Source organism: Ammospiza nelsoni, chromosome 1, assembly GCF_027579445.1.
Source record: "Ammospiza nelsoni isolate bAmmNel1 chromosome 1, bAmmNel1.pri, whole genome shotgun sequence".
Lineage (NCBI taxonomy): Eukaryota > Metazoa > Chordata > Aves > Passeriformes > Passerellidae > Ammospiza > Ammospiza nelsoni.
This window is the reverse complement of record NC_080633.1, coordinates 4,655,225-4,668,123: the sequence shown is the minus strand read 5'-3', so window position 1 is coordinate 4,668,123 and position 12,899 is coordinate 4,655,225.

Here is a 12,899-nt window from a genome sequence, read left to right as displayed (position 1 = left end):
TTCTCTTTTTTCAAGCTTGGGCTGGTTTCATGGGCAGAACAAGACCTCAGATATTTCCCTTTCCTTGTCTGAGTGCGTCAGATCTTTGGGTCTCCATCCAGAAGCAGCAGTGGCTGCCGTGGCCAAGTGGGGAGTGTGGTGCATGCAGCAAACACACAAAACTCCTCTCAGCACTTTGCACACCGTCAGGATCCTGCACCTGTATTCAATCAATCCTAATTCTGCAGCTTTTTTGATGTGGAAGGGCCAGAAGCTGGAATCACTCCTTTTCTATGTACCCTGGTCTGAGTATATGGCAGTAATTGTTATCTATTTTATTTATTTCATATATTGAGATGGGAACATCTGAAGTGCAAAGCTGTGATTTATGTTTCCAGCACAGCTGGATCCAAAAAAACAGAGAATGCAGCACATGCTGTCAGACCTGGGCTCCCAAACTCCAACCTTGGGGCTCTGTGCTGATGAAGTTGTGGCCAATCCATCAAGATTAAAGAGGGTCAAGGTCAGATTTACACCCACTGGGCGCAATCGATACCCAGCTAAGACCATTGGTTTCGTGGCTGTGCAGCAGAGCAGGATCTCAGAGGCGTTGGAGTGGGCAGGTTCTCTCTTGCACTCACTGCACCAAGGGACTCAGGGCTCTGGAGCTTTATGGCAAAGCTGCTTTTCTTCAGCTTCTTTAGGAATGCCATCCTAGGAAGCACAGTGTCCCTTCCCATGGCAAAGGGTTGGTGATCTTTAAGGTCCCCTCCAACCCAAACCATTCTGTAATTCTGTGAAGAAATAAACCAGACTCCAATGAGATGAACCCACAGGGTCTCTGGCCTTCCCCCAGCTTCTTCCCTGCCTTCCCTGAAATGATGAGAGCAGCAAATCTCCATGAGGTTCTGTGGGCACCTGATCCTCTTGCACTGCTCACACCAGGCAGCCCAGCCCAGATATTTTCTTCAAGGTCTGGCTGAGCCAGTTCAACTCATGACATTGGAAAAAACCCTATTCTTGTGTCTTTTTCCTGGCAAAGTTAGTTTTCTCCCTGAAGCCACTCACAGTGGAATCCAGCAGCCACAAGGGAAGAAGGAGGACAGCAGAGCTGGGAGTGAGGGAGAAGAGGGATGGGAAGAGAAGCAGGACCTTTGTCTCTTCCCTGGTCCCAGGTAATGGCACTTGCCAGTAATCTCAACGTGAAATTACTCACTCCAAGCTACTTTACCTCTTCAGGATGTGTGGAGAAGAGTTCTTCTCTTTCCCCATTAATAAGGAGCTCCCTTTGGCTGCTGCCATGCTGGCACGGCTCCTTGGGGCCAGCTGGTTTTGTCCCAGCACAGAGCTGGCCCTGGCATTGCTGCAGGTCTCAGCCACCACATTTCCCATGGGAGAGGACAGATGTCCATGGGAGAGGACAGATGTCCATTCCTAACTCTGCTTTTTCTGCCTGCCTTGACCCACAGTGTCACGTGTAGGTGCTGGGTGATGGTGAGGAAAGAAGGGCACAGCACCAAGCCTCCAAACCAGCAAGGAAAACCCTTTAACCAGCTCCAGGCTGCCTCCAATCTCCAACTGGAAAATCTATTCACTGTACCTTCTCGTCTTTGATCATTAGACATCCAGCTCCCATGACTTGCAGCTCAGACTGGTAATTCCCAGTCACAGTTCCCCCCACCCCACCCAAGTGCCTCCTCCTCTGGGTGGTTTGTCATTAAAAATCTTCCTAACTTTTGGCTAATTGGCAGAGGTTATGTGCATGCTTCAGGAAAGGAGTAAATCATTATAACCTCATGCCTCTGCAGTCAATTATAGATTGTTTTCCCCGCTCAGCTGATTTGGCAGGCAGCAGTGCTGCAGTAAAAAGTGAGAGCCTTGAGCCAGCGTGCCTGACGTCTTTGCTCGAGAGCAGCTCAAACCAGAACCCTGCACTCAGCCCTCACCCCAGTCTGGGCAGGGATGGGTTTGGATGTGAGCCTGTCCCAGGACAGGCAGATGGGGCAAGTTGTTGGGGAAGATTAAACAGGAAAGCCTTATAATTATGATTGCTTGGCAAAAGATTTTGAGAATATAGAAACTATAAGCGAGATTGAGATGAAAGCAAGCTTTGAGATACCTCAGTTACTGAACAACTGGAAAACAATGGTGTGGCTGGCTGAAGGTAATCCCCTTTTGATGGAACAACACCCTCTGCTTGCAGACAGGCCCAAGGGTCAGAGCAGACCTTGCCAGCTTGGCAGAAGGGGCCCAAAGAGGAGTTTTTAGGGTTTAAAATGTAACACAGTATGGTAATGTAATGATTCTTATTGGCTGTATGTAAATACTATAGGATTTGTATATTATACTAGATTGGTTAGTGAAAATTAGAATATTCAACACAGAAGATGATTTATTGTATTGTAACGGGAACTTTGCTTCTCTTTCCCTCTTGCTTTTATTCTTCTCTCTCTCTCTGGGGATCCTCTCTGGGCCCTGCTCTGAGCTGTGCCTGGCAGCTCCCAGCAGGGCCCTGCACCCAGGCCCTTTGCAATAAACCCCAAATTCCAAGCCCTGGCTGCAGAGATCTCTCATCTCCATCCATCCCAACTGTCCTACCCCCCATTGCTCCTACAGCAAGTCTCTTACTCATTCCTTTGTTCCCTTTTCCCAGGCTAGAGCAGCTTCTCCAACACCACCAGGCTGTCTGCTCCAGCCCCTTCAAACCTGCATCTCTGCAGGAGGAGATGTTCAGGTGCATCCTTGTCGGAATTCAGGACATCCCTCTGGATATCCTGGATTGCCAGGGGGCTCAGAGACCCTGGCACAGAGCCCAAGATGCCTGTGGGTTTGATTATGACCCATGCAGCAAATTAACAACCTTAGATGAAGATCTGCAAGCCACAACAGTTTAAGTAGAATGATAGTGAATTTATCACAGGGTGAAAAATAGATTTTTGGGGTTTTTAGGATGGGGGTTCAGGGGGCAAGATGGAGAAATCTGGGCATGTCCAGCCTTTCTCCTTCTTCTTCTTGGCCTCCATCTTCTGCTGTGATGTTGGCACTTTTAGATTGGTTTAGAGTAGAAGCTCACTGTCTAACATATGTGATAGGAATTGGAAAGTAATTGTAAATATTGTACTTGTAGTTTTTAGTATAAAGATATAACACCACCCCAGGGGCAGGCAGAGTGCCTGGACTGTCTTGCTGAACAGACTTCAGCAGGCCAGGAGAAAGAATTTTATAGATAAGGAACAATAAACAACCTTGAGACTGAGAAATGAAGAGCTCTGACTCCTTCTTTGAGTGCTGGGCTGGGAAAAGAGACTTTCTGACATATCTCAGGGTCACTGTGACCAGCAGAGATCCCAAGACATTCTCACTACTGTTTTGCTCCCATTCCTCTCCTTGGTTTCCCTTCTCTGGTGCAGAGGGGAGATTCCCTCCCACCTGGACTCCACATCCAGCTTTGTCTCTGAGAACAAATGTTTGAGGAGCATCTGGGATTCGTGTTCACAAGGACTCTTGGTATCTCACATACTCCAACAATTATTTTACCAGAGCACTGCAATTTTTTGGCTAGACACCTTGGGTGATGGTGCAAAACCCAGAGAACCAACAATGGACTGAAGTGTCTGAGTGTCCCTTTGGCCACTGCCACTGAACAGAAGCTGAATAATTTCTTTACTCTTGAGAAACTTGAGAAAAACAAGGCATTTGTCCAAAAGGCAGGACTCTGGAGCATGTGCCAGGACATCACTAGGCAATGTCCAAGTGCTCTGTTTACCAGCCCACCACCTGCCAGGGCAGTGCTGAGTGTGCAGCCAGTCAGGAGTGACAGAGGGAAGCACTTTGGGAGGGTGCTCAAACCCAGGGCAGCCAGACAGAGCCTTCCTGACCATCTGCTGTGGGGTTGAGCGTGGTGCAGCACAGAACTGCAGCCGCCCCTCTGCTGGGTTGGTGTCGTATCTTTAGCTGCTCAGAGTGACCCCAAGATGTGTCAGAAAGTCTCTTTCCCAGCCCAGCACTTGAAGAAGGAGTCAGAGCTCTTAATTTCTCGGTCTCAAGGTTGTTTATTGTATCTTATCTATAAAATTCTTTCTCCTGCCCTGCCGAGGTCCATCCAGCAGGACAGTTCCAGGCACTCTGCCTGCCCCAGGGGCAGTGTTATGTCTTTATACTAAAAACTACGTGCACAATGTTTACAATTACTTCCCAATACCTATCACCTATGTTAGACAGTGAGCTTCTACTCTAAACCAATCTAAAAGTGCCAACATCACCCAGAAGATGGAGGCCAAGAAGAAGAAGGAGAAAGGCTGGACACACCCAGTTCCCTCCATCTTGCCTTCTGAACCCCCATACCAGAAACCCCAAAATCTACTTTTTCACTCTATGATAACCTCACTATTATTCTGCTTAATTTGTCATGGCTTGCTGATCTTCATCTAAGGTTGTTAATTTGCTCCATGGGTCATAATCAAACCCACAGGCATTTTGGGCTCTGTGCCAGGGTCTCTGAGCCCCCTGACAGGGGTCCTGGCCATCCTGGACAGCCAGAGGGATGTCCTGGGTCCTGACAGGTTGGGTTAAACCAGGATTTCCAGCCTGTTTTGCTCCATTACTGCTTTCACAAGTCAGTTTTTGCTTTCAAATCACATCCTGAGAGTTGCCTGTGCTGGCAAACCACCCACCTTGCCTTTCCCACTCAGACCCCCATGGCAAGGGCTGGATCACATTTTGGAGCTTCCTTTGGGTCACCAAGGCAGTGCTGGATCACCAGGTTGTCTCAGTGCCTCAGAAGAAGTTTCTGGGTGGGCTGGACCTGAGGCTGAGTGGTGAAACCTGAAGGACAGAATTCCCAGCAGGTCTCAGAGGTTTCTGTGATTGGCATCTGCCAGTTACAATGGACACCTGGAAAATGGCTCCGAACCTGGAATCTGCTGCTGCTTTTGCTGATCTTGTCAATGAAAATCTGAATTTTCTGCTTGCCTGTGACAAAGGTGTATGTTCTTCACCCTGCTTGCGGTTCAAGGTTTTCATGGACACAGAAGACCCAAGGGCTCCAGGCATTTGGCAGAGTGCTAAAAATGCCTCCAGCCTCTGGAAAAGGACCAAACCCAGGCCTCTGAGGCTGTTGGGGAGCAGCCACTTGCTCCATAGTAAAGAATTAAGTAGTTTGGTCCACTTGGCTTATCCAACAGAAAATTACAAAGCTTTGAATATCTTATATTGAAATATCTGACAGTATCTATGCAGGGAACAGATTTTGGAGGACAGGTAGCCCTTGCTGGGCAGTGACCAAAGGGTGAGAGGCAGAGCCAGAAAAAAGCAGAAATGAAACAGAATTTTTAACAGCACCAGTGATTAACCAGTGAAAGGTGAAAACCTCACAACTGCACACAAAGCTCTTCAATCACGTCTGGATGTTCTTCTGGCTGGCAGACTGTAACTCAGCCAGAGGTGATGAGCCTTCCCAGATAAAAGCATTCCCAGATAAAAGGCCCTGAGCAGGAAGAGGTGAGGGGATGCACAGAGCAGCTCCATCTGCTGCTCCTGGTCCCAAACATGGAGAAGAGCAGACCAATCTGGGTTGGCCTCCACAGTCAAAGAGCCCAGCATGGGTTTCTTCTCCTAAATCTATCACATAATTTAGGGCAGAAAAAGCTCATCCTACAGGTGTTTATTTTCCTTCATGAAGCATAAAGTGATTCTGAGGCCAATGGATGTGAGGCACAGGGCAGCTTGAGGGTACCTGAAGTTAAGGGAGGTGCACCCTGCCAGTGTCAGGAGCTCTGCCACAAGATGGGTTTTGTCCTCTCCTCCCCCTCAATTCCATCCTTCCTCTGAGGTTTTCAATCCCCCCTTCTGAAGGGCTTTGAAGAAAGTCTTCCTTTGCAAAGGCACTCGGTGAGGCCCCGAGCTCAGTTTGGGATTTTTCCTGCAGGACAGCAATGTCCTAATAATATCCTCAGCACAAAGCACAGGGACACTTCAGGAGGAAAGGAACACAAGGTTCTGCTCTTATTCAAGCACTTTTAAAATGCAGTGCCAGTTTTTTTTTAACCAAATCTTTTTTTAGGGGAAAAAAAGAAATTCAGCTATGCAGAAACACCATGCAGATTTGCGTCAGCTTTTGTTGAATTGTCTAAAATAACATTTCTATTTTTTTAAAAAAGAGTCTGTAGGAATTATGTTCAATAAAATCTGATATTTGCCTTTCAGGATTATTAAATCAAGAAAAAATATTTAATTTAAATTAGTTTTTTGGTTTTAGTGCTTTCCTAATTCTACCTTTTACAAGTGTTTCAAATCTTTACAAGTGAAAAGAACTCCCTTAGTTCCCAGCTAAAAGAAATGCTTTCTTCAGCAAGTTTTTTTTTTTTTTCCTTATTAATTGATTGATTCTCTTAAAATTTTTCTGAGAACTGCATTTCTGGTTAGCTTAAATCTGAACTTTCAGTGAACTATACCAGTCACTGAGCTGCTTTATCAGCTTAATTACTTAACGAAGTGCTTATTATCAGGTTTCTTTGACCCAAATTCCTCACACCTAAAATGTAAATAACCCTCCCCTCCAAAATAATTCCTGAAAAAATCCCATCCACTGATTCACTTTAAACACACCTAATGGCTTCTATTTCTTGGCCAGTTAATATTGATTTATTTCAGGCAGTAATTAACCACTCTGTGAGTAAGGGATGTTTTATTTTTTTGTCTGTGACAATATGTAGTTATAAAGAGGGATCGATACTGATCTAGCCAGACCACACTGAGCTGAGAAATTGCTGCTGTTTGCATTTATTATTTATGCTGTTTTGGAGGTATCAGAGTGCTCAGTGTGCCAGTGCACTGTTGATTTAAAAGTGATAAAAGACCCAGCTAATTTATGGATTTTGGTGAACTTCCTCTCCCTGCAGAGCGTGCGTGCACTCATCACAGTGCTGAGCACAGCCCCATCCTCCTCCTGACCCTGGTGGGGCCTGACCTGCTCTGGTTTCCAGGGCAAACTCTGCTGGGCTGAGCTCAGTGATCTCAGAGGCCTTTCCCAACCTTGATGATTTTACCATTCCAGGAATTTAAACCACTCCATCTTCCCCACCTCAGCATCTGCCACCAGCCTGCCCTGCGACTCAAAAATCAGCATTGGGGGCAGCTGGGAGGTTGGAGCTGGTGTGGCTGTGCTTTTTCTGTCCTGGTACCACAATATCTGGGTGACATGGAGTGCAAGAGCTCTGCTCACCCCTGCACCTCAGTAAAACCAAGCAGGCAAGCACCATATATCCTTAAAAAACCCGTATGACCCAGCGGGCAGGAGACATGCATCCTACAGGAGCCTCTATAACCCAGCAGCAGAGCACCATATATCCTGGAAAAAGCCCATATAAGCTATGAGGAAAGCACCATATAACCTAAAAAGAGCCCTTCTGATGAGCCAAGGCACACAGCACTTTTTTCACTCCCTTTTTTCTACATCTCTGAGTTTTCTGCAGGGCACAGATTATAGCAACTGCTGCTGTCAGGGAGCTCCTCTCTCCTAAGAAGATCTCCAAAGTAACTCCACATTACCTTCAGTGATAAAATACTCATCTTTTTTTTTCCTTTTCTTTAAACACAGTAGCTGGATGTTCTAATCAGATGGTATCAGGTGATTTAAGGTTGTGGTTTTTTTATTTTTTAAAAGACCCTCACATTATTTATTTATGGTGTTTTTGCTGCGTATTCCAGCCAGGAAAGATTTTGCCTGAGGGTTGGTACAACAGCCTGCACAGTGTCTCACAAGCAGGCAAACACAATAAGCAGGCAGACACAAGAGTAAACTCTTGCCACATATTTTCCTCCTCATATTTTAGTGTTGCAGGATTAGAGTGTTTATGTTAGATTTTGTTCTCTGTTATTTTCTTCTCTGTGTATCGTGACTGGAGAGCTGCAGTGTGACTCAAGCACAAAATATATCCTTTAAAACTTACCTTTCACCCATGGCTTCATGCAGTGCCTGCTGAAAATCCCCAGCTCCTGGAACCTGGTGATTATTTATCAGTTTAAGAACTTTTTTTCCTTCTTAAATTAAAAAAAACAAAAAACGTTTCTCACCCTCGTGACCGGAGAAAGCCGCTTGAAAGAAACTCATCTGTGAAAACAACTAACACTCATGGTCTTTAAAACCCTGTGGTTTTTTTCCAAATCTAGTCTCATGATTTTTCTGTGTTGGCTGCGGGGAGGGAGATCTGCCTCGTGATCCTGGGCACTCCTCAGTGGCACTGTCACCATTGTCACGAGTGGGGATGTGCAGCTCCAACACAAAGCACCAGCGCAGCATCCTTTATCTCCCCCCAAAAAGACTGGGGTGAGCCAGGAATCCCCACGGAATTCTTGGCACATCCAGGGGGATCCATGGCACAGGGTCATAGGGTCAGCCACCTATGGAAGTCAAGGCATGTCTCACCAGGAGTTTGAGTTAAACGATGGGTTTTTGGCACTTGGCAAGTTGGATGTGTTCAATGTGTTTAATTAACACCCTTCTATTCATCTGGGATAATTATATCAATATCAGAGTTAATTACAAGTAATATTTATAGTGTTGCACTCAGCTATGTGTGTTTTTAGATATAATATGAAGTAATTTTCAATTTAGCAGAAATGCAGAAGGGGGAAAAAATAAAAAGAAACATGACAGTGATCTAATAGTTATGAACCAAATATGTCTAAAAATACATCCAGAAACTGGAATTGTTGTATGGAGGAAATATCAACATAATGACATTTTTTCTTAAAAATATCAGAAAAGCCTCAGAATAGCTGAACTTTTTGCAAGTAAATGTGGGAGGGCTGAAGTGAGACATTCAAGAGCTTGGGGGTTTGCCTCAGTTTACAGAGGTGGGGAGTGAAGAGAAAAGGTGAGGGAGGAAAGCAGTGAAAAACTGTATAAAATTCCTCAACCAAAGGAAATGTTTCTGAGCGCCTTGAGCTGCATCGAGGCAAGAGAAAAGTTTCTCATGGATGAGTTCTGCAAAAACTGTAAAGGCCTTGCAGGTAATGTGGATCCCAGCAAAATCTCCCATTCCTATGGAAAATTTTATGTGTCCGGATGTCCTGGTTTGAAAAGACAGGTGTCTGCTAAGGAAGGCAGGAGCTTCCCTTGAAATGGAAAATATAAACTCCCTCCCTCTGAATTGTTATAATTTTGAAATTAAGGGGCTCTCAGGCAAAGATATGGGAGTAGGAATAACAATTCTTTAATAGGAAAATTAAACAAACAAATGCAATTGTACAAAAGAACTACTGCCAGAGTCAGAGCAGGCCCTGCCCCCTGTGTGTCAGGGGGTGTCCCAGCCCCATCCCAGGGGGACTCAGCCCTCCTGCAGTGCCAGCTGTGGCTCTGCTGCAGCAGGGATCCTGCACAAGGGGGGAGTTTTCCTCTGCAGCTCCAGGGCTGCTGCAGATGGGCCTGGGCTCCCTCTGGCCATGCAGGGCAGCAGAAAGCTGCTCCTCTGGCAGTGCAGGGGGCAAAGGCTGCTGTGCTGTGCCAGGCTCAGATTGGATCCAGGTAGGAATGCTTGGCTCCTCCCCTGGGCGGAGCATCTCCCCATGGGATGCTGGGATTGGATCAGCCCTGCAGGGACACTCAGTGGCCATGGACAGCAGAGATCTCCTGCAGGGAGGGTTGGCTGTGGAAGAGAGAAAGGAAAAACTGCCCCATGGACAGAGATAACTGCCCCACCTCCAGCAGACAGGAAGAGAATACGCAGCCCCATTTCCAACCTAAGATTCCAGACAAGGTCCATCTCCACCCACAGCCTGCAGGTTCCTCCTGTGATGGTGACACAGTGCTCTTGGCTAAAATGCTCTTTGTGTGTCCCCCTTGGGCTTCCTGTCCCCCCAGTGCCACAGCAGTGCCACCACCCTCCTCTCCATCTATCAATCCTGGGCATCCCAGCCCAGGAAAACCCAGATTTGTCCCCAGAGAGCAGAGGAGAACTCAGGGGATGCAGCACCCAAGGTTTGCAGCCTTCATGCAAACCCTTCCCCATGGAGAGATTAGATGGAACAAAATTTTTAGTGGAAAAAGTTTAGGAAATAAGAGCTTTGAAGTCAGTGGGAGTGATTTACACCATCATGTGGCCTTACTTGTAATCCAAACAGCATGAAAAATAGATATCTGGAGTGGTTGGGTTGCTTTTTTCACAGGCAGATCAACTGTTATTACTGGAAAAAGTGAACAAGGGTTCAGGGGCACAAGGACATCTTCAGTCTTCAAAGTCTGAAACATTTCTTTAATTTCTTCAGCTGTTTCAGATAAATAATTCCAATGCTTAAGTGCAACATTTAAATAATAACTTGTCAGTTATAAGTAAAACTATGTACAGTATATACTTTATTCCTGTAGAATTAAATAATAAACCTGAGACATTATTTATATTTATATTATCAGAAACCAAACATTGCTTATTAAAAAGAAAAAAAAGCACACCCACACAGACCCCTAGGTACAACCTGTCCATGTTTTTCCTTCTGAATCAAAGAGCTTTGAAAACTTTGGGGTCCAGCCTTGGGGTTGTCCATCATCAACCTCCTTTGAAGCTCTTGAGGACTGAGGACACCTGAATTCTTGCAGGAAAAGTCCCTGAAAGTTTATGGACCTCAACTACAGAAGGAAAATGGAATGAGTTAAGAGTACTCAATCACTGGGTCACTTTGTACTTTGTTGAAATAAAGAAGAAAAGAAAGAAAGAAAATCTGGGGGAATTGTTTTTATTGTTATCTCCTGTCTTTGAAATGCTGTAGCAATAACAAAAGCATCCTCCAGCACACAAAAGACAAGAAATAAAGGTTAACGCTGGGTGGAATTTTATAATTTTTTTTAAATCTTTTTACTTTAATTGCCAGTTGTGATGGCAGGGAAAAAAAATATGTAAAAAGCAAGAATAGCTAAAAATAGGTCAGATAAAAGGCAGTATATCTAGCCATAAATTATCCAGAGCCCAATAAAAGCTCAGTGAATGAGACAGTGGAATGTGTGGGGGCATGAAGACATAATGATATTAAATTAGAGCTTGCCTTCCAAACTGAAGAGAGCTGTGAATTACTCTCATTTAAGAGCCTTGCAGTAATCGATAGCGGCTTTCGCTGCCTGTGGACAGAATCTCATAAATCCCTTTTCACTCGGAGTGGCTGTGCAGGAGGAGCAGAGCACGGATGCTTCAGGAGAGGCAGGAGGAGGGAGAGGTGCCCAGGTGGTCACAGCATTCCCAGGGTTTTCCATTCCAGCTGGGATCTGCTCCCCCTGCCCACCCCCGCTCCCTTCAGGAGGGTGCTAAGCTGCTTGTGCTAATTGCTGTGCCATCACTGCAGAGGTAAAGCTGCAATTCAGGGGTAAAACTGCCGAGCTGGGCTCTCTTTGGAGGAATTAGAGCTCCTTGGAATCCTCTGCCCACACTTGGAATCCTCTGCCCACACCGTGTGCTCCCTCCAGCTGGAAAACATCTCTGTAATGTAACTTCCACTCTGAATCCTCTCCTGGGGCTCAGACCAGGGCAGTCCTTGCATGTAAGGACAGCACAGTTTCCCTACTCATAATCGGGTGATCTTCCAGTGAGTGCCCAAAGAATCCAAATTATTCATGTCTGCATGCACCTGAATTTACCAGAGGCCCTTCTCATGAGCCCCATCCTTTTCCACACAGGTGCTGCTTGGACACGGGGACGATTTCCAGGCTTAGAAGTTCCCCTCTTCTGAAACTTGCCAAGAAGTGCTGGTGTCCTGATTTTTAGGGTGGGTTAGAGTAGTAAGAGAGGCTTCTGTGGGCAGAGAAGGCCTGCAGGACCCATCATCCCATAGCCAAGGCTTACTACAGGCCACAAAACTCTTCCTAACCCCCTCTTCACACATTGAAGTCCAAAAGTAAAAGTAAAATGGGCCACAGGAAGCAAGGAAGGCACACAGGGGCTCTAAGTAATGGAATCATTGGATCACCGAGGTTGGAAAAGACCTCCAATGTCATTGAGTCTGACCATTAGTCCAGCTCCACCCTGCTCACCACAAAACCCTGTCCCAAAGTGCCACATCCACACAGCTTTGAAGCACTTCCAGGGATGGTGATTCTACCATTTTCCTGGACCAGAGGCCCTTCTCATGAGCCCCATCCTTTTTCACACACGTGCTGCTTGGACACGGGTAAAATTTCCAGGCTTAGAGGTTGCCCTTTTTCTGAAACTTGCCAAGAAGTGCTGGTGTCCTGATTTTTAGGGTGGGTTACAGTAGTGAGAGAGGTGACTGTGGGCAGAGAAGGCCTGGAGGACCCATCACCCCATAGGCCACAAAACTCTTCCTAACCCCCTCTTCACACACTGAAGATCAAAAATAAAAGTAAAATGTGCCACAGGAAGTGAGGAAGGCACACAGGGGCACTAAGTCATAGAATCATTGGGTCACTAAAGTTGGAAAAGGCCTCCAAGATCATCAAGTCTGACCATTAGTCCAGCTCCACCCTGCTCACCACAAAATCCTGTCCCCAAGTGCCACATCCACACAGCTTTGGAGCACTTCCAGGGATGGCGATTCCACCGCTTTCCTGGACAGCCTGGCTGCCCTTTCAGTGAGGAAATCTTTTCTTATATCTGATCTAAACCTCCCCTGGCACAACTTGGGCCCCAGAGGGACTCATTAAAGGCCTCCCAGAGGGAGCTGGAGAATGAGCCATGCCTCCTACTATGGAAAAAGGTGACAAATGCCAGCAATCCCAGTAAAACCCCAGGATGAGCCAAGCTTCACTGCCTCCCTGGGATTATTTGCATTGCCTCTTGTGTGTTAATAATTAACAGAAATCTGCTTCCAGGGCCATTACCTTAGGCACGTGCTCCTCTTCCTGGTGGGTTTAGGAAACGAGCCCTCAGCACAGATGGGCATGACCCTCAAAAGCACAGATGGACATGATCCTTGGA